Here is a 27,453-nt window from a genome sequence, read left to right on the forward strand (position 1 = left end):
CCCCGCAGAACTGGTTCCCCCCGATTCCCTCGGCAGCTCTGTGTGCTCTCTTAAATGCTACAACCCCTCGGTGACCTCTGCTGACCTTTGCAAATGCAAGCTCGGGGTTTCTGAGTTGATTTATGTTCGCCTGCCTTTACCACAGTTGGACATTTCCATTTCATCTTTTCATGGGGGAATTAGCAGAGTTTTCTGGAAACAATACCAGCGGTATTCTCCCCAATTCTTTGGGGGTGTGGGTGAGGAGGGGAATGAGAAGGAAGGGGGGAAAGGGGAAACTGGTGTTTATAAAGGAGGTTCATAAAGGCTTCAGTTAACACAACCCAATTAGTGATATTCCAATTTTAAGCTTTATACGCCGTCTTTTTGTATTATATTTATTAGAACCTTCCAAACTCCTATGAACCCAAATCTACTTTAATGCCCACTATTAAGATAATGGACTGCGATGGCAACACACCATCAAATGAGCGAACGTCTGGAGTTTTATCGCCACCAGCTCACATTGCTGGGGAGTTCAGAGCAATGCATCCTTTTAGAGATTTCTTGTTTCTTTTTTTCCAGGCTGTGTGCAAACCACGAGGTCAACCCAAGGTCAGGGCGGTACAATTATTTAATTTGTATTCCTGCCTTGACCATCCGATTTAGAAAGGCCAGTGAAAGTAAGCAAGCCATGGTGTCGACAATGAAATACAGGGCAAAAACATTAAACGCAGCTATTTACTTTTTTTCAGCAAATGGAAAATTCACACATGGACGATTGTTTAGCGGTGCATCATCTTTGAACACAGCAAATACAATTAATAAATACTTTGAAAAAGTAAACGGAGTGATTTTGTAGTGGGTAGATTTAATATGGCCTGAATTCTGTAAGGAGTCTGAACAATTAACGTCTCCCTTGTTCTTGTTAAACTGTTTATGTAATCTCAGATCTGCTCTGAGATTGCTTAAATTTGACAAGGCGCCTTCCTTCCCAAACGTGTTTGGCTGTGGCCCCACATGAAAGCACCCTCACATTTAGGCCTTTGCAGTGGGCCTGGGGCACATTCACAAACAGAAGAGTAATTTCTGAATTAAAGGCCTGCACCTATCACTTTCACAAGGGTACTCCCTGGAGATTCACAGACATTTCAATTTCTAAAAGTGTAAGACAGATTTCTGCACATATCAATAACTCTTAACTGGTGCAATTCCACTATTGTTAAATTCATCCATTTATGATTACTTTTATGGTGCAAATAAACCATAACCTTTTCTTTTATACCTAAGCCATGCCAATACTTTTGCAGGTGGAGACACTCCTTTCCCCACACTTCTAGCAGGTTTGAATGTCCTGCAGCACACTCAAGTTTTGCATTAACGTGAGCTCTTACTGGCACTTTCTTTACATACATATATTGAGCGTAAAACTTTAACTAGAAAAAGTTGTGAATACCCATAAGGCTTGGGTGTTCCTTACCAGTGGCTGCCATCATGCCCTTCCCTGGGTACTCCTGTTTCCACTTTTAAAACTAAACTTAGTCCAGTGGAAATTTTACCATTACCCAAATGATACCTTTTCTAAGTGAAATTTGTGGGCACACAGAAGTTTTTGAATCCAGTTTCTTGAACATCTATTTCCGAATTGTGCACTACAGCATTGTGACTCAGGGTCTGAAAGTCGTGACTGTCCAGGAAATTGCTATAAAGGAAAACAGTCCTACATTGAGGCTGTTACCTCCGAGGGCCAGTGTCACAAAAATGGATTGTCACAGTTACACTCAAAGCAGCTTTCCCAGGTATTACATATGAGTCAGGCCATTCTAATTCTAACTCATTAAAATGCCTGAATGGGCTGAAATCTTTAATGTTAAAATGAAAGTAAAATATTTGCCAATAAATACAAATTCATGCCACATATTTCCAATTTGAACAAAAAAAATTCTAACAAAATCCAGATGCAGGACGGTCTTCAGTGAAAGACTTAAATGTCGTTTACAAAACGGCTTCATTTTTTTGATTGTTTTAATTGAATTGAAAAAATTAATCTAGAAATGAGGGTAACAATCGACAAAAAAAGCTGAGTATAGTTTGTACCAGAAGTGCGAAATACTGCACGTACTAAATGTGAAATTTGTTGAGTGTGTATTATGTTAAAAATGCACCTCTAAGAGATGGAAACATACATTCCTCAAATAGAAGTTGCTAATGATTAAACATATTTAAAAGTATTAGCAAATGATGTATGTAGGCACTGCCTTTCACATCTTTCACATAAGCAGAATTTATTTTCTGATGTGTGCTAGTCAAATTCTCAGAGTGCATGTTATGGAAAAGCAAACCTAGGATCGGCAAAGTACCAATACGACTCTACAAACCAAGGGCTACTCAAATAGTCATGAAAATAGGGCAATCTGTACAAACTGGTACTGATTGCACTACATTATTGTATTCAAATGCACTGTGGCGGGTGAAATTCCCAAAAGATTCTTGACATACACTTCTCAGACTTTAAATGCATTTCGAAGGACATCAAGAGGTAGTTTGCTCTGCACTGCCCAATTCAGAAGTCATCACACTCGTACAGATAGACACTATACTATATCCAATCTACCTGGGCTGTATGTAGCGCACCTGTGGATCCCTCAATATTGCAGGAAAAATTATCAGCACTACTAACATCACAACTAGTAACACGACAACAGACATGAAGGCAGATTTCCGGATAACCGAATAAAGACACAGACTTAGGGCCTTATTACGACTTTGGCAGTCTTCCTGTAGGACCGGTGCGGTCCAAGGAAGACTGCCAAACCATTGGCCTTGCTGCCCTCTGGATTACAACAGTAATCCAGGGTTGGCGGTGCAGCAAACCGCTGCCATGATAGCGCCTCCAGAATGTCTGTGCACGGTGTGGCATGCACCATGTCTTGCATGCCACAGTGCACCCACATCTGTGCACTTTTGGGGAGGGCAACATCATGTGCCCCCATGCACACACTCCTATGTGCAGATTTGCCCAAGGACCATGTTGGGGGCCCTTAAATGCCTTTCCACCAAGCATTTCATGGTGGGGTCCCCGCCATGAAATGCTTAGTGGAAAGGCAGGTCGTAATCATCTTGGCAGTGCTGGCTTTGGCACCTCTGTGATTCCTGTCTGCTTTTCGTTCCACCTCCACCTCGGGATACTGGATCCTGGCGGTGGTGGCGGTCTTGTGGCGGTCCCATTGCCACCCTCATATTTGGGCAGGAGGTTTGACACGATGGCAGCAGTTGGACTGCCATCTACGGGTACGGCAGTCCCAGGGCCGCTGTACTCGTAATTAGGCCCTTAATGTTGAAACCATGTTTGATGTACTCTTGGTCTTGCCTTTCTGTACATTGTTTCCAGGTCTGACAGATGACTCCATAACAGCAGTACATGCTAAATGAGGGAATCACTTAAGTAACAGGACAGATAAACGGTGGGTGGGTGTCACTAACAATGTGCCCTGCAAATGTGCAGCCAACAGATGCCTATGAACTAACTCTGGATTTAAAATTACACAGGTCAAATACACATAACACCTACTGCACATAAATAGAAGGTGCCCCTACAACTTCAAAACAAGCAAGTCCCAAGTGACCACGAAGGTTAAGATTGTTTATGAGATAGAAACATAACATATGCATAGTAGCAACAATTGTGCACACTTTCTATAGTTCTGTCGTCATGAAATCTGACCTCAGAGTGTCACACTCACTGTCAATGAACAGCTGAATGAATCTACTTCTGGTATCTCTTGGGTTGATATTTGCGGTGCAGATGAGATGCAATTTGAAAAGAAGGGGGACCCCTACTAATGATGCATTCACTACTTGTAGGGAAACATATAAGAACTTATTTGCAAAACATTAAGTAGTGAGATATATTATTAAGCCAATGAACCCAAGAAGAGAATTAAATAACTACATAATTATTGTGACATGTAATGAAGGACTGATGAGGACAACACTTGTTATTATAGTATAAATTGATATTTTTGTTTTATTTCAATCTTTTTTAACATTTTTGTAGAACATATTTGGTTTATAAAAATATACATTTCTAAGTTAAAAAGTATGTAATAAACATTTTTGTTTTCAAAGTGAGAAAATGAAAAAATGAAAATAAAGAGTGAAAAACACAAATGACTCCGATGTTAAATAGGGCTTGAATGGAATGAGCAAAGCGGTAGATGGAACTCTACGCGCGTTTCGGCATTAGCCTTCTTCAGGAGTCCGTCTTGTGCAGATGAGATGCAAGGCATACAAATGTCCGTGGGATTTCATCATTAGGCATTTTCACAATGTGGATTAAAGTTTAGTTGGCCACTTTGAATAAAGCAATGACACTTTTTTGCCAGGCAGCTCCTCCACTTATATGACTACTGAAGGTGCATTCACTAGTCAGACTGGAAGTTTGTGTGCGTGTTTGTAAGTGCATGAATGTCTATTCTTGTGGTGTGAATGACTGATGGTTGTTGCCCTTAGTTCCTTTTGCTTAAACTGGTTGTGATTTAGGAAGGGCTGCTGGATACTGGGGCCACCCTCACCAGTGATGGTTGTTGGGAAATGAGGCTGCCTGTTGCGGAAGCTTTCCACAAGGAAGAGTGATAAGATCAAAGGGTGTGTCCATACTGATCTGCCTAATGAGTTGGTCAATATGTGCAGTAGGCCTTGTACATTTGAAAAACACACCCTTGCCTGATGTATATTCGCAAATTGTAGTTTAGGCTCTCAACCTCTTCTACACCTAGGTGGCATTATTGTCTTCACCAGTTAAACATGTCCATCAAGGATGTCTGTCCTCTGGACAATCACTGGCACTATCCTCGTGCGGACCTAGGCACATCATAATTCAAATGGTGTATCAACCAATATGATGTGGTGCTTCGTTTGTACTGAGACCTAGTTACATCACACCTGTAGACACATAACAGGAATGGCTATTCTGTGTAAATGGGGTATTTGCTATGTAGATTCAAGCGTATCTTAAGCATTGCAACATTTATCCGCATGCATCCTAAGTCAACATGTACCATAGAATGGTTCTATATGAAATTCTTTAACTACTGATGAGGTGATTGTGAACTTGGGCACAACTTAAGTTTGTGCCTGAATTAACATTTGAACCTCTGTGCGAATTGCACTTGCATCTGGGATTTTCCCTTGAGGAAAGATCAGCGGCAGCACTTTGAAGAAACTGGGAACAACACTACACTATCCTGGATACCATTTCGGTGTTTATTGATAATTAAAACAAATAACTAAGAGGAAAGCAGAGAATGGTGCATGGAAACCACCCAGGCCACTGCAGTGTCTGTACAGTGATGGTATTTCCCCAGGGCTCATAACGAGGCACAGTTTGTAGTGCTAGTGGGCCATGCCTCTATCCCACTACAACAAAAAAACGGGCTCCACTATTGTACCGCTTAAAGTATTCCAGCCACACTTTAGCTTTGCTTTTCTACCGCTCACTGAGGAAACGGAATATTAAACGGGTGTGCTGTTTAGAAGTTTTAGGAACTCAGATTAAAAACAAAAGGCACCAGCAGAACAAAGTCCGATTTTTCGTTAACCACCGTGGTTGCCTGGCTGACTCAAAATTAATTTAATTAAGTTCAGGGGCTTCACGTTATTTTAGCAGCAAACGAGGTAGAAATCATACACAAATAAACACCGCTCTCATCAATGCGAGGCCCATTGGCTTTCACTTTTAGTTAATGTTCCTTATCCCCCTCGGCCCCCAACACGCGGACCTCTGAATACCTCCCCAGGCAGGAGGTCCCTGAATAAACACTTTCCCCTGCCCTCCTCGGGCTGGGGTGCAGTGGGCATTGTTCAATAGCTTTCTCTGAATAGACCTTTCATCTGTAGAGTTTTTTCAAACCTTAGGGTTCAAACTTCTTTTTAAAGGGTGTGAATATAGAAACAGTGATCATACATAAAATGTTGAAAATGCTCTGCTTTCTCTGTGAGGGATTCTTATTTATGTACCCTTTTATTTTCTTAGAGTTAAATTAAGAAACTACACTATTATCTTATATTTTATTTTGAAGTGTTGTATGGTGGTTTTTAAATATATACATATTCTTCAAAATGTTTTCCTGCAGTTAAATTAAAGTAGCTTTCAAAAATAAACATGCGTTTCAGTGCTTTCGGGAACAGTCAGATGCTAGTTGCCTTCTGGACAAAGAAATAAAATTACATTCTTGCCACTCCCACCAGAAGTCAAATGGAGGTCAGTTCCCCATCCTTGTATCTGCTTAAATAAACTGGTCCAGCTGTTTGTTTCCGAAATGCCCTTTGCCCTTCTATCCCATCCTCCCCGATTTGTATCAGAATGCTGTCCTTTGCATTAAAGGGAATCCAAAAGTACTATCTATTTAGGAAACGCTAATCCCCTCTCCAGGTCGCCTTTCAACCAGGGTCCCATATGGAGCCAAAGAAGCCCACTGGGTGAGAACAAAAGTTAAGTCCTGTTAATGGCCTTCCTGCTCCAACACAGTGCGACTCAATGGGATTACTATTTCACGTCCCATTACTCAAAGCTTTAAACTATATGCTTTTTTTTGTTAGTATGACATGTTCACAAATAGCAGAGCTGCACATTTATTATGACTTTCTGAAAACTTCTTCATATTTGGAAAATTAGAGAGCACAAACACGATGTTGACCATACTATCTAGCTTGCAATCAAGGGTTCAGAAGAATCTCAGAGGAAAGGGACTGATCATAACAATGTTTAAGACTTAACTGAATGCATTGCTCTTAGATGCACAGACTGATCTGAATTATCCAGCTTGGCACCAATCAAGGCAAGAGACTAAATTAAGCGCAAATGTAGTATTTAACGATCTTGCCGGCTTCCGCTTAAGTATACTGGTCACAGGGAGGCTTGCCAGACTGTTGGGCCTGAAAACCACATATTCAGTGGGTCTCATACTACATACAGGCCTTTTACTTCTAGAGTAGCTGGAGAGAGTGTCACAAACAACATGGATTGTGCAGTAGTATCTATGTTGTGAAAGACATATTTGCAGACTCCCATAAGTCAGCTCTTGTTTCGCTAACACATAATATGGGAATGGTCTTACTGACTGACAATGGAGTCAATCGCCACACATGATTAAGTCGGCTCACTAAGAGAGCACACATATTTTAAACCTGCCCCGGCTCTAACTTTCCTCCAGTTTGTATTATAATTTCACATGTACAAAAAGGCATGAAAAACCACAGTGATTATTATATGACTCTCTCTGCTGCCAAACAAAGGTTTCTTCAATGGCACACACATCTAGCGAAAAGATTACAACAGTAACCCCAAAGATATATTAAAATTTTCTAGGAAGACTAATTTTCCCAAAGTGGGCCTTTAAAGCTAATGCCGAAAGCCGATTTAGAAGTACCTTACACAGTGTAAGTTCAAGCGCAGAGGGGTGACAGTTTTAAGACACAAACTACCCGTGGACACCTTCCGTGCCGACTCTCCTGTCTTTCTACCAGCTGCTCTTACCACGTCTTATTATATCCTTCACTCACTAACCTGGCTCCTCAAGAAAATCACTGCCCTTGACCTTCTTCATCTCCTGACTTCATTTCATTCTGGGTCTAGTCTGGCAAAATCCAATGTACAGCTATTTGCTACCTACCCTAAACATCTCCTTGTTTTATAGCTGCACTATGTTTAAAATTATTCATCATTTTCTTATATCCCTTCCTCTCTAATCTTGATGTTTTGAGCCTGCTTCTAGATTTATTTCAGTCAAACTGTTCTGGAGACATACACTAATTTCACAGACTGCAGCTCCCTGTTCTTTGATACTCCAATTCGAGGTCACACACAGCGCAATGCTTGCACTCTATATCTTTATTTATTTTAAATGTTAAATAAGCGCTATGTGTCTCCTCTGGTTACTTCAAAATGCTAGATGAAATACAGAATGCACAATACTGAAAAAGGAGGCATTAAAATACACTTGGTGATGTGAGGGGTCCCCAGTCTGATGTTATTCAACGCCTGCCGCCTGCTGGTGTGGAGTTCAATTGAAAAATTACATTTTCAGGCCTTTGCTGGAACAAAGGTAGATTGGTTCCTCCCTAAGGCTTGAGTTCAGTGACTTCTATAGCTTATATTTATTTATCTATTTGTATTTTGTCTGTCGACTTTAACTTACATTTGCATGCCAATGGCTAATACACCTTTTTGGGTTTCTTCCCCCTTCCCAATCATCCCATTGTTTATCAATGCCATTTTGTGGATAATAATGAATGTGGCTGCACAAGAGGAATTGTAAGAAAAGAGGGAAAAGAACACCCACAGTTCCATCATAGAGGTTGCCCTCCATGTTCCCTCTCTCATTATAGATTCTTTTGGTCTCCCCTTTTAGCCTTCGAGAAGGTTCTTGTTTTTTAGTAACTCATTCTTATTGTGAAATTACTACACTCTTTTTAAAAATTGCAATTAGTTTCCATTCTCATTTCTTTCCTGACCCTATTTAAAAAAACAATTATTGCCAGTATTTCTATGAACATCTTTACCAACACAAAGGTAAGGCCAGTAAAACCATACAAATACCTCTTATTTTTTGTGTGAAGAAGCATACACAATTACCCAAGGCCTAAGCACCGTAAAGTATCAGCCCATTTTTTCACATCATTTCAACCAAGAATCTAGAACTGGGAACAAGTGGGAACTATGAGTAAGCAAAAATGTTTTAAGGAAAAATTACTGTTTGGCTTCAATAACTATATACAAAGGTAATTTCACTTAAAAAAATTAAATTGTCAAAAAAGGCCTCTCTTAAAAAAATGTTCACACCACTCAGAGAATAATGTTCTTGGAACTGTCCATTTAAAAAGTCTACCTTGAAGAAAGACCACTCCTTCCACAGGATACTCAAAAAGCATCCCTTTGATGTTGCTAAATCTTTTCTGCAATGGTCGCAAAAAATATAGTTATATTTATACTGCTGCCCTATTTAACATCATCTGGCGTGCAGGCTTGATATGTTGCCAGTATTAGAGTATGGCATTCCTGTAAAATGGCCCGAGTGCAAATATTGTATCATTTACATTACTTTCTGGGTTCGAGTGGATTCTTCCACAAAGTTCTCATAAATGCAAAGTGCATTTTAAGTACTTTTTAGCATACCATTGTGTAAATATTAAGTTTCTTCACCAGGAATCTACACTAAGGACAGGCTAGCACTGTAGTTTTCAAATGCAAACTAATTAATAGCAGGCTTACCAAAAGAATGACTAAAACCATCAACCTTTTTCTTTTCAGAGTAGTACAAACTTCCACCTTTACTGCCAAAATCTATCCTGCGAAATAAGAAATCAGTGCTCAGAAAAGTTTACAGCGCTTATTAAAAAGTTGTTTTTATCTTGAGATGCGTTCCAGAGCCTAATGACCCACGCTACCAGTCATTAGCCATTCATGCTTTCTATACTCCCTTTTCTGTGAAATCGTGTTCTCGGGACTCTCATCAAAGCTGATTCAGTCTCAAGGCGAAACTTATGAAGTCATGTTTGGCAACTTTTCTCCCTCTGCCTCCAAAACGAAGACAGCCCAGAACTGCAATACATCATTCGCAAATGCTAAGGAGTCGGACATACATGCTCTGCTCACCGCCTACTTCTGAAACATAATATTGGAATTCACTCAAACACAAGGAACATCATCAATCACACAAATCAGTAAGATTTTCCTTGAGGCTCTGTTTTACTCCTTTCACATTAATGGAATATTTGTCAAACGTACAAGGGGGTGGGCGTGGTGCAAAGGGCCATGTGATACCAGACCCGATATAGCTACGGTGTATATCAGCAGAATGCTGATGTGAAAACCAGATGAAAGTTCTTTTCATCTTTGCTATTTTGTTTTTAACACATAATTATGGTGCAGTCGAACAAGTGTTCAGAGCTTCGAAAGACGGAGAGAATATCCTTTGGTCTGATGGAGCACTACACTTCTACAGGAAATGTGTACTGGCCCCTTTCTAGGTGATTCAAGCATGAATGGAGGAATAGGCAGTGCTTATCAGTGGAAAGGGAATGGTGGGTGCTAAGTCAGACAACCAAGGGGGCACGACGGAGCCATAGCATCTAAAGGAGCTGTTTAACTGACTGTTACAATGAAAGGCTGACGATAGCAGATCCCTCAGCCCAAGGTGTCTGACTTTGTAATGTCGGTCTCCTTTTTCCTTATTTCAAAAAAAGAAAGCACTGGAAGGGCACATAGGACATTCAGTCTTGGGTAGTGTTACCATGCACATGCAGAGCTTCAAGTGACTGTGAAAATCCTGTCTCTAGGAGGAAAGAAACAGTCTTACATAGTTGCAAATAATCTTACTTAACAATCCTTAGCATTTGGAGACAGCTGTTCCACTCCACCAGCTCCCTAATTCCAGTCTGTGCACGAGGTTAAGACACTGAAGAGAATGCAACAGCGTAGACCTGATACTCGCTGCCCTGGCACTGCCCTCCGCGCCTACCTACAGTAGATGATGCTGGGCGAATCATCTCAGACCTGGCATGGGCCTGGCAGAGACCCTACCTACCTAATTGGCTGTAGACAAACTGAGAGAATAATCAGGATTGGTTTGCTAAAACTGGGAGCAAACAGTCACCTGCTAGTTTGCAATTGCGCATGGCTTGAAAATTAGCAGGTACACTATTGTCACTCGAATACGTGCTTGTCAACGTGATGGGGGGAGACAGGGCTAATAGCGCTAACCCTTTCCCATTCCAACATTCAAAAACTATTTTACATTGAGTACTGGAAGATTTATGTTTGTTACAAATTTTGTTAATTTAAAACGCTGCTAATGTCTGACATTTTATTAAGAAATAGTGCACCTGTTCTAGTGAGAGTTTAAATAAATGCATTCACTGAGCAAATTGTTTCTGTTAATCCATCATACTGCAAGTACTCTTTAGAAGATGTCTCATTATTTGATCTCAACAATCTTAAAAGTTGTGTGCTATCAAATTTAGGAATGACATCGGGCATGGTTGTTTTGCACAATGAATTAATCTATTTGAGAATTAGAACAAAGATCGGTTGTGATGGGCATTCTGGATGGATACACAGATCAAAGAGGCAAGCAATTATTTTCTGGATAAAATCAGAGAATGTTTTATATCATTCATTTGGAGGCGTCGCTAAGCTAAGTCGGAGGAAGAAAACCAAGAGGCACAGCGCAATACTACAAATGAGGATAGAAACAGTAAACTCAGGTTATAATAATTGCCTTGCTTTTGAGAGTGCCTAATTGAACAAACCTATGAATTGTTGTGTGTTCTTAAGATAGCGGTATCTGAAGGTGATCTTCAGTTACCATTCTTCCTATCTAAGTCTTTTAAATGAAACTGTCATGCAGGTTACACTCATGATTGAAGCCTGTGGTTCGCCTCTTTCAGACTTTTTAAGTTGCAAACTACCAAAGAGAGCAGCTGCGAGCAAGGACGTTCTAGGGTAAAGTGAGCAGATCTAGCATGTGGAATCTTCCCCCAAATTGTTTCCATGTATTCAGTGCTAGAATGTAAGAGGGTGCATATGCCTAATGTGAAGGCATCTACACCAGTTATCGAATTAGATTTACTGAATAAATAAAAAAAATTGATGCAATTGGTGCCGGTGAAGAAACCTTGGGCATTTTACTTTTGTGATAGACTATATGGTGTATTTTATATACTTAGTGCACAGAAACATTGCATCGGGGATACTATTGCCAATGATTTGCTTACGTTTTTCACCTAGGTGTGCGCCAGAATGTTTTTTTTTTTTTTTTTAAAAACCTTTATTGCACCTTACAAATTACACAGCAATTGGCCTACAACCCGATCGGGCTGGCCGCCATTATCACAACATCGTCAGAATGCAGTAATGCCCAACGTAGCTCATGTCGACATAATTCCGTACAGAAGATGGTTACCGCAACATAGAAAAGGTGCATATAGTGGAATGTCCAGGAAATCAATCAGGTTTTGTTGTTTTTTTCTTTTTTTCAACGAAACAAAAGCCTAACAACCAACTAAAAGAAACACATACTGATCGTTCATTATGGATGAACAGGTCCGTTCGCTATGTAGCGGTATAACCCCCCTACAATCAGTCCCTCCCACCAGTGTCCATGCACCCCCACCCAGGTACCCAATGTGTGTACGCTCTTCCGAGCAACAGCCCTACGTTCACTCTCTCTTAACTCCAAGGGGAAGGCCTAAGTGTGTTTATGCGACCTATTCCCCATGCACCTCCCCCCGTCCCCCACTTCTAATGTGTCCCCCGAGCCCCTCTAGTCCAATTCCTCCTCACCATCGGACTCATCCAGCTCTTCCTCCTCCAAGGGTTCGCAAATTCCTCCCCTGTAAATATTCCACTTGGACCAGACCCTATTCCACTTCCCCGGGCAGGCCCTGTTGGAATATACTGCACGCTCCGTCACCATGACCCTGTCCATGTTAACACCCCATTGTGTCGTTGTAGGTGTATCCGCCGAGCCCCACTTCTGTGCTATGTCCCGCTTGGCGATCATGAACCCCACTGTTACCCATGTTTGGTCCTGCCTGGAGACATCAGTCTGTTCCCATACGTTCAGGAGACACCGCCTCGGATCAGGCAGCAGTGAAATCTCTAATGCCTGCGAGATCGTCCGCAGTACCTGCCTCCAGAATTCCTGGACACGCGGGCAATCCCACACAGTATGAAAAAAGGTTTCCTCCTCTCCGCATCCACGAAGGCAGAAAGGATGCTGCGTTCTGTGTATGCGATGGAGCATGGTTCGAGTGTAGTAGACCCTGTGTAGGACTTTCAATTGCACAAGTCTCAGTCGAGCAGAGATACCCACTTCCTTAGGAGACGCAATCGCCAAGTTCCATTCATGTTCGTCCATCTCCCCGATTTCTTCCTCCCAGTGTTCCTTGAGCCTAATCAGTGGGTCTGGTAGGTTGTTAAGTAGTTTACGGTAAATTAGGGAGGTCGCCTTCTCTACCATGTATTCAGTGAGGAGCCGGTCCTCAAGCGGGGATGCCTCCGGCAATGTACTGTCGGGGGGAATGACCGCTAGCAGTGCATGTCTGATCTGGATATACCTGTATAACTCCCTCTCGCCAAGGTCAAACAGCTCCCGCAATCTGTTAAAGGTGAGTACCGCGCCTCCCTCCCAAAGGTCTCCAACTGTAGATATGCCTATTGTGTCCCACTGGGAGAAACCCTTGCTGGTTCGCAGAGTGCCAAAGGCCTTGGAGTCCCAAAGCGGTGTGAGTTTCGTAAGTCGCCCCTTCCAGCCCAATGCTGCGGTTGCCTTATGCCACAGTGTCGCGGTTAACCTGGTAGGCCCCTCCAATTTATTTGCCTTCGTACGGTCATACAGTGGGGCCAGCAGAGTGGTCAAGCCCAGTTGCGCCCTGTCTGCCTGGAATGCAGGCTCAGACTGTGGGGTGTGCAACCAGCAGTTGATGGGTTTCAGCTGCGCCGCCCAATAGTACATCGTCAAGTTGGGGAGTGCTATCCCGCCGTCATACCACCCTCTGTGCAGTTTAGTTTGCGCGATACGCGGCGGGAGGTTACCCCACATCAAGGTGGACACCAGTGCCGCCACCCGTTGAAAGAACTTGGGGCTCACGGGGTATGGAGTGTTTTCGAGTACATACAGGAAGCGGGGTAAGGACTTCATTTTATATCGAGCAGCTCTCCCCAACAGCGTGAGGGGCAGCCCCGCCCAGAATTTTACATCCTGCTTCAGTCGCTCAACTTGGGGTGTCAAATTTTTTGCCATGAATTCCGCAGGGTCCCTGGTGACATGGATGCCCAAGTACTTGAAGGAGGAACCCGCAATCCTCAGAGGGCAGTCCGTTGTTAGCGCCGGAATCGGGCCCCTCAGGACAAACAGCTCCGATTTGGCCCAGTTGATTGTGTAACCAGAGATTTTCCCATGGCCGTCACATAGCCGAAGAAGGGCCGGCACTCCTTGCTCCGGGTCAGTGAGATACACCAGCATGTCGTCCGCGTAGAGGGATATCCGGTCCTCCCAGCCCCCTGCCCAGCTAATCCCCCTCAACAGTGGTGAGGTCCGTATCATGGTGGCCAAGGGCTCCAGCGAAATTGCGAACAGCAGCGGTGAGAGTGGGCATCCCTGCCGAGTTCCCCTTCCCAGAGGGAACGTGCGAGAGATATGTCCGTTGGCCACCACTTGTGCGGTCGGGACTGCGTATAACAGTTTCACCCAGGCTATAATCTTGGGGCCGAACCCCATGCGGGACAGGACCTCGAACAGGTAGTTCCACTCCACCAGGTCAAAGGCCATTCTGGCATCAAGGGCCAGTACAACCGCCGGCGACGTGAGTGCCCCTGCCCCAGCCAACGCCCCATGCAATCGGCGCAAATTCAGTGCCGTGTTCCTGTGTGGCATGAACCCGGACTGATCTGGGTGTATAAGATCGGCCAGATGTGGCATAATCCTAGACGCTAAAAGTTTGGCAAGGATTTTAACTTCTGCATTAAGCAGGGAAATGGGGCGATAGGAGGCGCAATCCTCGGGTGGTTTCCCGGGTTTGGGGATAGCCACAATAGTGGCCAGTCTCTGGTCAAGCGGGAGCCTCCCCTTCTCTAGACATTCCGTGTACATCGTTAAGAGATGGGTACTCAGTAATTCGGGTTTCGCTTGGTACCACTCAATAGGAATGCCATTGGGGCCAAGTGCTTTCCCGGGGTTCAAGGCGTTAATAGCCAGCTGTATCTCCTCCGCCGTGATATCTGCCTCTAAGTCCACTGAGGCCTCCGCCGACAGCGTCCTGATCTCTATCCTTTCCAGTGCTTCTTTGGCCATTGCGGAAGTCACTTCCCGCTCAGGGGTGTACACCCCCTCGAAGTGAGATGCCAGCGCCTCCACTATGAGCGCGGGGCTAGCGTGTACCACACCCCCACTATCTTTCACCTGCTGGATGCCCCTAGAACCGCCATCACGTGTGTCGAGCCAGGCCAGCAGCCTACCCGCCTTATCTCCTATCTCATAAACCCTATTCTGGGTGTCAGCAATGTGGCCCTTTACCTGAGTCCTCAGATGATCCGTGTAGAGTTGCTGCTGGATGTTGAGTGCGTGTGCCGTGCTCGGTGTGGGCTGCCTTTCGTGTGTCATTGTGAGTTCCTGTAAGCCTAATTCTAAGTCAGCGAGTTCCAGGGCTTTATCTTTCTTGTGACCCGCGATCGAGCTTACCGCTTGTCCCCTAAATACTGTCTTGTACGCCTCCCATAGTACCTCCGACGAGCTCACGGAGTTGACATTCTCAGCGAAATATTGTGTCGTCACTGTCTTAAGGGCCTTACGGACCCTGGGGATCTTTAAGTATGCAGCATGTATCGGGAATATCCGCCTGCGCACCTTCTCGTGGGCGGACATCACCAGGGTGATCGGGGAGTGGTCAGAGACACCCCTGGGGTGTATGTCTACGGTGTCTATATGATGGGAGCTGGTGCCAAGGGCAAGGAAATGGTCAATTCTTGAAAGGCTGCCGTGTACAGCGGAGTGAAAAGTGAACTGCCGGGACTGGGGGTGGGAGCTTCTCCACATGTCAAGGAGGCCCATGGCAGACATGAAGCGCTGGAAGTGTGAGGAATTGCCAGCGGGGCCGCCCGCCGGGAACCGGTCTAACTGTGCGTCTAGAATGGCGTTGAAGTCTCCCCCTAGAATCACCTCTCCCTCGGGAAGGGCCAGTAAGAATTCAGCTAATTTCGGGAGTTGTACCGAGTGGAGTGCAGGGGGGATGTATACCGACACTAGATTAATGAGTTTACCCTCCCATTGTCCCTGTACCGTGGCGAAGCAACCCTGATCATCGGTCTTAGTCTGTAGTGGAATAAACTGTGAGGATTTCAGTAGTAGGATACCGGTGCCCCTGGACCCGGACGAGAATTCCGAATGTACCAACATTTTGTACCCTTTCCGATCCATGGCCTTGGCCGCCCCACCTATTAAATGCGTCTCTTGCAGCATCGCGAAAGCGGGCTTCAGCCTTTTGAGTGTGAGTAACACCAGTCCCCGCTTGATCTTATCTCCCAGCCCCCGTACATTCCATGTCATTAATTTTAACGGGGATCCCCGGGAATCCGGGTCTACGTCCCCCCGTCTAAAAGAAGGGTCATCCGCCATATGCGTTCTTTAACGGCATTAATTTGTGCAATGCGCATTCTTACAGCACAGCCCCCACCTCCCCGCTTCAACCAACGTTCCAAAATGTCACATGAGTGGCGTGTCACAGTTTTCGACCATAAATATGTGTTCCAAACAACTTCAAAACAAACCCCCCTCCCTGCCCCCCTGCCTAACGGACTTCCAACTGCCCGCCCCCCCAACTTAGCAGAGTGCTTGTCCCCTCCCAAAACCAGTGTACTTGCGTGTAAGGGGGAGAGTGTCTCCCCCGGCAGGCGGCATCCCTGCTTACTTTCAGGACAAAGCAGGCCAGCGTCCAGTTGCAGCTATTAGACAATAGTTCCTAGGTGAAGAGTCAGGGTGACCCCATTGTCTCACTCCAAGCGGTCGTTCCCTTCATTCTCCACGAGGTCTCGGGCTGGGGACCTCTCCGTCCCCCCTCTCCCTGAAGTTTGCGAGCCTGTCCGGCTGTCCGCCCGGTGGGCAGTATTGTGCCTGTTGGACTTCCGATTATTGCTCACAGTGTGCCAGCCCTCCAGCCAGTCCCTGGCCACATCAGGGGAGTCGAAAAACCAGACCTTTTTGTCAGCTACCACACGGAGCCTGGCTGGGAATAGCATTGAGTAGGGCAATTCCTTTTCGCGGAGCGTTCTCTTCACTTCGTGGAAAGTTCTCCGTCTCTGGGACACCTCAGCTGTGTAGTCCGGGAAGAATGACACTTTAGAGTTTTGGATCTGAATCGCCGGCGCCACCCTAGCCGCCTGCAGAATGGCGTCACGGTCTCTAAAGTTGAAGAGTCTCGCCAGGATCGGCCTCGGGGGGCCCCCCGTTTTCGGTTTTCCCCCCGGCACTCTGTGTGCCCTCTCCACAGAAAAGAAATGCGATAGGCCCTTAGGTTGTAGTTTGGTCTTGATCATGTCCTCCACGTATAGGTCCATCGCTCCAGTTGTTTCCGATTCCGGCACTCCTAGAATGCGGACGTTGTTCCGTCGCGAGCGTCCTTCTTGATCATCCAGCTTCTCCTTGAGCAGTTTGTTGTCCGCCCGTAGCTGTCCCATTTCAATCTGGAGGTCTGAGACATCCTGAACCAGTGATTTGGTAACAACCTCGACTTGCTTTACTCGCTCATTGATTTTCTGGAGGTCCGCTCGGATCAGGGTGACCTCTGTCGCCGTCGCCCCTACCGTCGCCTGCACCTGGGCCAGCGCCGTCAGGACGTCTTCTAGTGTGGCTTTCTTCGCTCCCTCCGAGTCCGCCCCCTTCCCGGGCTGTCTGCGTTGTTCCTGCGGGGGAGTGTGCTTGTCGTAGGCAAATTTGTCCAATTTCGCTTGCGTGGAGCTGTTTCTGGGGCCCCTTTGCGCCATAGTGTAGCACCAGCAATTAAAGCGTGTGCAGGCCGGGGTCTTCACTGGAGTCGGGCCAGGTGAAGGATGTGCGCCCCCCAGATGGATGCGTCGCACGTGGCACTGGTCGCGTAGGGCCTATAATCAGATGCAGCAAATATACAGCCCGGTGAAATGACCCCCACACTTAGCAGCCACCCGGTAATACACAGGCTCAATCCGGGACGAGTAGTGCTGGACCCCTGCCCTTCTTGCCCAGGCTCCGATGCTGGGGGATATCGTCCACAGGGCCGCCGGAGTAATGAGGGCGACGCACGGTCACCACCAGCGCCGCCCGGCGCTTCAGAACGCAGGGGGGGGGGGGGAGACCCCGGCGTCACTCAGGAGTCGTGGCCCCCAGCAGATCCCCGCCCCGCACACCACCGGGGCCTCTTCCCGGTCACTGGATGGCGAGCCCGCCCTTCGATGGTCCGCCGGATCAGGTCCCCGGTGGGCCAATGCACGGGCCGCTGCGCCGTCCCCGGCCACTTCCCTGTCTCCGGAGCCGCTTTTAGGTACCGGCGCCAGCAGGGCGCCCTCCGTCAGACCGCAGGTTCGCCAGGGAATGTTGCGGCTCACTGTGTCCGCGAGGCGCCGGGGGGGCCGCCACTTCCGGCGTCAGTGCCCGGCCTCACCTCACTTCCGCCCGGTCACCGTCCTCAGGACACAGCGCTGCTTGTCCGGATGATCCAGGCCCCTCCGCTCGTCTCGGGGCTCCAACCGTTGCGGAGCCTCTGACTCTCCGTCTCTGGCGCTCTGGGTGCCGCACGGTCACCGGACCAGTTCCGCCCCGAAAGCAGAAGATTTGCACAGGATAAATGTGCCGGATTGATGTGGGAAGCCGCCTCACCGCAGGAGCCTCCCTAAGCTGCGGCCGCCATCGTTGGCTGCTAGCCACGCCCCCCCAGCGCCAGAATGTTTTGATTCCCCAGGACCCTGTTACTTTTGTAGCAATGCCGTAGTGCACTGACATGGGCTACCTCGTTTTATACTCTAGAGATGAGAGGGCCCTCTAGGAATGGAGAACCAACGGAATACTATCAATAATGTTGCAATTGGAAGCATAACACATTTTAAGCTATTTGAATAAGGTGTTTGTAGATCCTACCCTGAAGGTAAAAAGAATCACTGCTGTTAGTAGGCCCTTGTCTACATGTCAGTCCTTGATAGACTGTTTTTTCACTGACTCGAGCCTGAGGCCGAATACCTGCAGACTGGATGCCCTTAAAGTGTCCTGGACTCTTTTTCAAAGAAATTGTTGAAAATATTCCTGAAGAAGGTGCTAAGCAATTTTTACATTAACCAGATTTTATTGGACATTTGTAGAAGATACATTTTGATTAATGAATATGGATTCCCTTGTGCATGGGATACAAGCTTTGAGTGGTCCTTATTTAAAAATATCTCTGTGTAGGTAGGGTTAACTTTGTATTACTTTGTTACTGATGTGACTAAATTCCTCACAGTGATCCTATACAGAACAGGATTAAAGGGCCGGGTCTAACTCGTGGTTGGCCAATACGTCCCTCAAGTAGAGTGCTGTCAGGGCAGCTGATGCACCTCTCTTCGAGGGTGTATGAAGCCGATGAGCTTCATAATCAAGGAATGGGGCTGTGCGTGAGCATGCACAATTGTGGTATGCAGCATAAAGATGCAGTAACAATTTTAAGCTCGAGTTCTAATGTTTAATTGTATTCAGGGATCGCACTTAAAAAAAAACACTACAAGGGAAAGACTGAGTAAATCAAGAAAGGAGGATTTCAAATGCCATGTTCCTGTTTATAAAAAAAAAAAACCACACCATAAAATGAATGAAAGAACATATTGAATGACCTACATTTTACTGAAGTGTGCTGTGTTGGTGTTTTTCTATTATCATTTATTCATTTTTTTTTAAACCACTAGAATCTTTTATACTTTTATTGCTGATAACACCATACATCATTCACATACGATTATTTAAGACCTGACTGCACAATACACGCAACTGGAAATCACCCACCATCCCACTCTTCCCCAAGCCTAAGGTTCCCTTTCATTTGTGAGATAAGAAAATGGCTGCATGCAACAAGGAAGAAAATGTTTTGCTCCGTTTGAAATGTGTTGAGCTGACTTCTCAGCCACTCAGCTATGCGGCTGGCTTTATGTAGGTGAAGCCTGGAGCGAGTTTGTGAGTGAGTGAGCGAGGGGGTCTCTAAGGGCACAGCTCTCAGCTTGTTGGTGCGTCAGTATTCAGTGGTTAATTACTGAACACCAGCCTCTGAAACTGTTGACACAAAATAGCTGGAGATCAGGTCTGTGCAAGCATAACATACCAGAAAGGCAAGCTCTGTGTAAACACACTTAAGAAAGATTTGACAAGAATGAACTAAAACCTGGCTTGCCGAGAAACTACAACTATTAATGTTTTCTTTAGCGAGGTTACTAAAAAAATACAGATTACTTAAAGAGAAAGCCTCGCTATGAAGGAATTTTTCATAATGCCTAATCCAGTTTTCTGCAAATGTATTTCATAAGGCAGGATTGCTGATTTTTTAACAACAGTGTATTCGTGCATGTGCCACACTGTAAGTTAATCAAAACTGCAACTTTAAGAGTGCACATAAAGGTGTTTTAAATCCCTTTTGTAGTGGCACCAGATAATGAAAAATTTAGGGAGACTACTAAAATGTACATTTTGCATAGTTATTGATGTCCTAAGAATTTTCAGTTGCCTATAAAGAATTAGTGAACAAAGAAACCTAGTAAAAGTAATCTAAGCAACATAAAATGTAGTTTATAATGTGCATAGATTACTGAATTTTAGTGGATACTCAAACAACATTAGGAATAATGGATCACTGGCATGATATCAGAATCAACAATAACATGTAACAGCAACATTGTTTACAAAAATATAAATTCCCTAGCCTTATAATGGTAAGTCAAAAATATTGGGGGGGGGGGGGAAATATTATTTCACACTAATATCGTTAAAAACATACAAAAATATTGTTTATTAATATACAGTGTTTATCCTGTTCCGTGCGGCCGACGGGAGCACTCCCTCCCTGGTGCTGCGAATGTCCAACGGCTGTCGCAGCCCCGCTCACTCTTTAGAACGCCCGCACCGCGGCGGAATTGCCGCTGCGGTTAAGGCGTTAAAGTAGTAAAACGTAAACATTTTGATATATACCATTAATATGATGTCCATTAAAAAATCTAACTAAAATGTAATTGTGTACATAAATATATACTTATATAAACACATACTTATATGTGTGTGTGTGTTTATATATTCATACACATATATATAATGTAACACAATTATTAATAAGACATTGCACATTATACTATTTTTTTGTGTAATTCTTTACATTTTCTACTATAAAAAGCATTATACATATATAAATATATATTTTACACAAAACAGATCAAATATTAACAAATCAATTTCAAAGCATGAAACAAATTACCAAACAAATAAAATAAAAAACAAAAATAAACACATTTACCAAAATATTACAAAAATGTAAAAACAAATAAAAATATAAATAAATACAAAAAAATGTAAACTATAAATATATATTTAAAAAAATAATATTAACCAATTTTAGAAAATGTATTGGAGCCTGAGAGTAATAGATATACTATTCCCACTCCAGTTTACACAACAGTAGAGAAACTGTAGGACTTTGGAGTGGTTAAATATATTATTTCAACTCCAAACAGTGCAACAGTTGTGAAAGCGTTGGGCCTTCACAGGGGTAAGATTTACTATTCCCACTCCAGTCTGTGCAACAGTAAGGGAAGCATTGGACTGCGGGCAGGGTAAACTTACTATTACCTATCCAGTGTGTATAACAATAAAGAAAGTGTTGGACTTCGGAGGGTCAAATTTACTATTCTTACTCCATCCAGTCTGTGCAATGGTAGGGAAAGCGTTGGACTTTGGAAGTGTAAGATTTACTATTCCACTCCGTCTGTGCAACAGCAGTAAAAAGGTTGGACTATGGAGAGGTAGGATTTACTATTCCCACTCCAGTCTAAGCAACAGTAGGGAAACTACTTCACTTCAAACACATTACATACTTGAATAACCCTATTAATTTAGAAAAAATGTAAACTCTAAATATAAACATGATTACTTAACATAAAATAAATATTAAAACAATTATACAATTTACAAAACTTAATGTAATAATTAATTTTCAATGAAAAATAATGCTTATTTAATTATTACTTTATTAACTTCCCACCCAATAGCCCACAAACCTAGCAACCCACATATAAAACAAAATTAAAATAAATAAGTATAACACACTGTATATAATTGATAAACAATTACACAATTGTTTAACAATCAATCATTAATTGTTAATTATTACTAAATGAACTTCCCATCCTACAACCTGACAAACCCAGTAGCCCAACCTGACAAACCCAGTAGCCCACAGATAAAAATATCTAAAATAAATAATTCTTGAACTTATAATATATTTTGTAATTATTTATTTAACTTACCACCTACAAACCTAGCCACCCATAATTAAAATATAACTAATACAACTCAATATTACATAATGCGCATAACTAATAAATAATGTATTCATTATTATTATTAGTTAATTGTTAATTATTACTTAATTAACTTCCCACCCTAAAAACTCAGGAGCCTGCACCTACAATAAATCAATACTTCAATATATACATAAAGAATAACTATCACATACTTACTTAGATTTTTTAATTGATTAATAATTAATTAGTACTTATTTAACTTACCATCCTATCCCACTACAAACCATTCAACACTATACATTGCTATTAACAATTACAAAAAAAAAGTCTCATGGCCTGATTATGAGTTTGGCAGTCTTGGAGCGGGCTGCCACACCTGCGCATTGCTCCAAGACCACCGAGCCCGTAGTCTTGCCGTCCACAGTATTCCAATTGGAATACAGGTCGGGCAAACCTGCGGCGGCTGGCCCTCGGTGGTAACTTTCAAAGGAACGAGTGTTAGCCTTAGAAAGGCAGCGCCTAGGGACCGTCACAACGCGTTCCAGTATGGCACAGACTGTGTAGTCCATGACTTGCTGGAACAGTGGGTGCATACTGACAGGGGGCACACCATGGGCCCCCCTGCATGCATCCCCTGGATCAGAGGGTAGGGCCCCATTAGTTTCCCCACCACCCCACTTTTCATGGTGGGATCAACGCCATGAAAACTGTAGTAATGAGGAAACCCATAACATACTTGGCAGTGCCGCAGCAGCACCACCAGCATATTGCAGGCCTCAGACCACTGCAGGACCATCAGGGATCCAGGCCTATTATGACAGGCAGTGATAGCCAAGGTATAATATTTATAGTAGTCTACAAGGATTCCTGACTCAGTGTTATGAATGATATTATCTAACGAGGCTGGTAAGAAATAGTTTGATGTCGGTGTCCAGTCCAGTGACAAAAACAACAGCATTTACTCTGATAGTGACACCTAGTCTAGTGGAATATTTCGTCACTGCACACACAACAGCAATGTTTGTTACAGATATATCTTGGTGTGGATATGCTGTTTTTTTAGGAACGGGAACACTTGTTTATTAATACGATTCCGTGATTAACCAACAGTAATCTTGATGAATCCGGAGATCCGAGATTGGGGATGCACCAGGATGGTTTTGCTGGAGTGCAGGCATTGACCACAAGGGGAGGTGACTGAAAGGCGCGGAGACATTTCTTTGACAAATCAAAAAAATATTAATATGTTGGCCTAATTATCACTTATAGAAATAGTGCTCAACTGGTTGTAAGTTCTGTCCAATAGCATATCACATTTATAATGACGTCTAAGAAAGTGATAGCTCTTACAGATTTTGTAAAACATTTATTGAATGTTTCGTATCATGTTTTCTAAAACAAGGAAGCATAACTGCAAAGGTGCTAGCTGATGGATTCTAAACTCAAAACTGTTCTCTCTGCTCAGGTTTACACCATCATTTCTGGACTTTGTGGGCAAGATCATTGTCTAAAACAATCTGTACGCTTACCCTATCTGATCAATGTCCATCAGTAGCTTAGTTTCTCTTTTGGCTCTAGGCTTCTGAAACAGCAATGTCCATCACAATATGTCCGCAGACTAAAAGACTTTACACTAAAGATTTCTCTGCCTTCTTACCCTAGCTTGCCTTAGACGGAAAGTTAATAAGACTTGCTAATCACATCAATACCAGGAAAACATCAAATGCCTTCACAGTCATGTACTCTTTGTATTAAAAAAAGATAATTCTAAGTGAACTACACATTAAAACAGATGCACTCGAAATAAGTGGCTATGTTATTTCTTACCTCCACTGTTTATCTTCTCATCAAGAGAATCTACTGTCCCATATTATGGTTTATTCTGAGTAATGAACACGTGAGCCAGTCTCAAATTACTTTTTTCTAACTTGTCCTCGTTTCAGCATCAGTTGTGTTTTTTTTACGTCTGCTGCTGTGTCATGTCTGAATTGGGTCCTCTACACAAATATAGTGTTTGGCTTTGTCAAACACTGTCCTTGTGGGTAAGATTAGAATACAGAGGAATATGAGGTTTGAGTTCTACATGAAACCCTGTGTATTCACACTAATTTTAGACTGTTGAGGTAAGTATGTGTTTCAGTTGCAACTACATATTGGAATGTTTGATATTGTGCATACTATTCCCCTGTTACTGAGAGACAACCAGCCAGGTCTTGTGGCTAAGAGGACTAATGCTTTCACTGTTAAAGAGTTTGTGCTTGATCTCATTGTCACAGATTTTAATCCTGGTGGAACCACTCAAAACTTAAAATACTTCTGAGATCAATCAAAAGAGTACTGAGTTTGGGAACAATAAGCATTTGTTATTCAGTGTCAAGATACACTTTGAGATGAACATTTGCATAAATAATACATGTTATGATAACTGTAGTTAGTACTAAAGAATATAAGATGTCCAGATAAATATACAGTTAATGAGAAGTCCCAGACAGACAATTCAAGTATCAACTAGCGAAATCTCTTTGGGGCCATTTCTTTGATGAGTTTTATGCTGCAGGTGTTGTACAAACAATTTTGAATATATATTTAGTTACAGGGGCTCATCTAGCGATGCAAACTGCACTTTATAGTAATAGGGTTTCCTTTTATAAACCAAAATAGACCTGTACTTTTGTTTAAGAAACCTGAATCAAGGCCCCAGATCCTAGAATGCATTAGGTTAAATGAAGGTTTTTCAGTGAGTCATGGGTTACTTAAACACAAAATCATTTGGTCCTTGTAGCGAAAGATCCTCTTAAAATGCTCTTTCCTTGGCAGCATGGCCATGTTGGAGGCAGTAACACTATGTATAATGTACACTGAGATTGGGTTATGATGAGTTTATGTTTAATCAGTGGTAGTAGATGCAATATCACAAAACGTTAAGGAAAACAACATGACATGAGGCAGTCAGAAGGTCCAAACTTTTTAAATCTGCCTGGCCTTTAAAATGAACAAACCACCAATGGGAATACATGAATCTTTTTGTTATGAATGGGCCTCTAGTAGTGCTACTATGATGAACACCAGCTTCTAAATCTGGTTGTTCAATACTATGAAGTAGCAAACAGAGGGAAACAAACGTTGTTTCCCACTATTTCTATGTCATAAAGAAATTACAAGCTTCACTGACACAACTCTCAGAGTGTCTCACAGTGTAGCTCTGGCTCTCTGCTTCCCTAAAGAGCAAAGAGTGCAGCTTCAGGTGGGGAGAGGGAAGGGAGGCACAGCTGGTGGTGGGGGTAGGTGGCAGGATGCCAGTTATATCTTTTTTTTTATCAGTCAGTCAAAAAGTCTTTATTGCGATATATCTTTTTAGATTGAGGACAGAGAGGAGCGATAATTTTGGGGGTCATCTATAACATAAATTATAGATGGGGAAAAACAGATGTTTTTCACCTCTGGATTCCGAGTGATTTTTCATTTTCTATATCATGTTACTCAGAATCCATCGATGAGAAATATCCCCATTATTCACCGTACCATCTATAATTCTTTCTATTATATTGAATGATCATACTTTCAGAGTCAAATATTTTTTGTATGAACATAATCAAGCATGTACCTCTGTACCCAATAACGCGCTATCATATTTATCCAATACCTTCAATAAAAAGCGCAAAATGAAGTTTTGTGAAAGCAAACTTTTATGTCCCTTGAAACAAAAACAACACATAACTATAAATAACAAACATTGTATTGGTCTCTTGAAATGGCAAGTATAGCGATGTGAGCATTCCAAACGGTAAGAATGAACCTTCTAAAATTAATATGCTACACATACATAACTGTATATACAGGGACTTTCAATGGGTCCTCTTCATTCACTGGTCTATTCACGTGTCATGAACACTTGGGCTTCCAAAAGTAACAGCATACGGCATGGGGTAATGAGTCAGGCCACTTCAACGATTGTCTCTCTTAACTGTGGGTGAAGGCATTTTCCTTTTGTTGACGGGCACAGCTACCTAAAAAGCACTCCACTTCAGTGTCAGGCTAGATAGGGCAATCTCTGCTTTCCTTTCTGAGTACATTTTTATACAGCAGCATTTTTAATTTTTATAATTTTTCTATTGCATATATTTGCCACAAGTCAATAACAATTACAGGCTTTCTGAAGCAGATATATTGCCTTTGTCAATGCTTGTTCACTTTTCATATGAATAAATGTCTGCTTAATTGAAAAGTGGGGTCAGTGTGCTTGTCTTTCACAGGCAACACCCCAGAGTGTCGCTTCCGACATACTCATTCTGATGTGTTTATTTCCAGTGGGCTATCGACTTAGTGGGCTCCTTTTTTGTGGGGACCCCTCACCTCACTAAGAGCAATGGATGGGAGGGACAACTAGATGGATCGACGCTCTAAAGCGCCAGACTTTAGACACTTAGTTGAATCATTTCTTCACATCTTGTTCAATTATATCACTTGAATGAGAATCTTCGCATTTAAGTATCTGAGTATAGAATGCAAATTCAAGACTTTGACAACTTTTTTTTTTTGAAGTTAATGAAAACGTCATAACTTGATCTTATTCTTTTGATCTAAGAATTCCTGACGATGAAGATGAGATATTCTTTTGAAAGACACTGTGGAATTCCGGAGTTTCATCCTTAGGGGCCAATAGGAACTATTTAAGTGGCAGTATTATTTTGTGACAACAGTTATCTAGAGGAAGGGACACGATTTCTTGCTTTCAGATATTTATAGTAAGGACTACATCTTACAATATACTAAGCTTCATTATACTGCTGAAATGTTTATTGAACTGTGCATTTTTTTTCCGTGAGATTATTCAAGATCACGAGTATTGTCTACTTTTCACAGTTGTAACGCTTGCAGGAGAAGGTCTTGTTTCCCCTACCTACAAACCCCAAACAGCAAATATCGGTAGGAGCTGCCCAAATGCATGAACCCATCGACTTTCTGTGGGGTCTTGGACCCTCCTCCTCCTCTTGTGATCTGTTTGGCCTCAGGGAAAACGGAGTCACCCTGGCACACAATCTCCCTCGTTCATAGTTATGGCTCCTTTCGAGTGGCAGTGTGAGATCTTCTGTACAAACAGTTCTTTTATCCTAGCTGGAGTTTGGAATTTCAGCCATAACGTAGAAATGAAATAAAAATATCACTAACCCGTGTATGGAAACATATGCAATCTTGATACTGTAGGTAAATCAATTCCATTTCGGATAAATGATTGATTGGTTAACATGCATTTTAAATAACGGTGTACTAATGTACTTTGATCCTTATATAGTGTATGTAGAGCTGAGGGAATGCGGGGTAAAGTAAACTCAAAATGACTGTGCTTTCTCTCTGAAATGAAATTCTACAAACAAATAAATCCCACATAGCTGCTTTGAAGACCACATTTTACGAAA

At 43.1% G+C, this 27,453-nt stretch overlaps 1 protein-coding gene across 2 annotated transcripts in view; it reads right to left on the reverse strand.

Moving 5' to 3' along the window:
- The window catches only part of MEIS1 (Meis homeobox 1), a 172,230-nt gene that overhangs the window by 5,405 nt on the left and 139,372 nt on the right, over window positions 1-27,453 (reverse strand). The window lies entirely within an intron of this gene.

Source organism: Lissotriton helveticus, chromosome 6 (assembly GCF_964261635.1).
Source record: "Lissotriton helveticus chromosome 6, aLisHel1.1, whole genome shotgun sequence".
NCBI classification, from domain to species: Eukaryota; Metazoa; Chordata; class Amphibia; order Caudata; family Salamandridae; genus Lissotriton; species Lissotriton helveticus.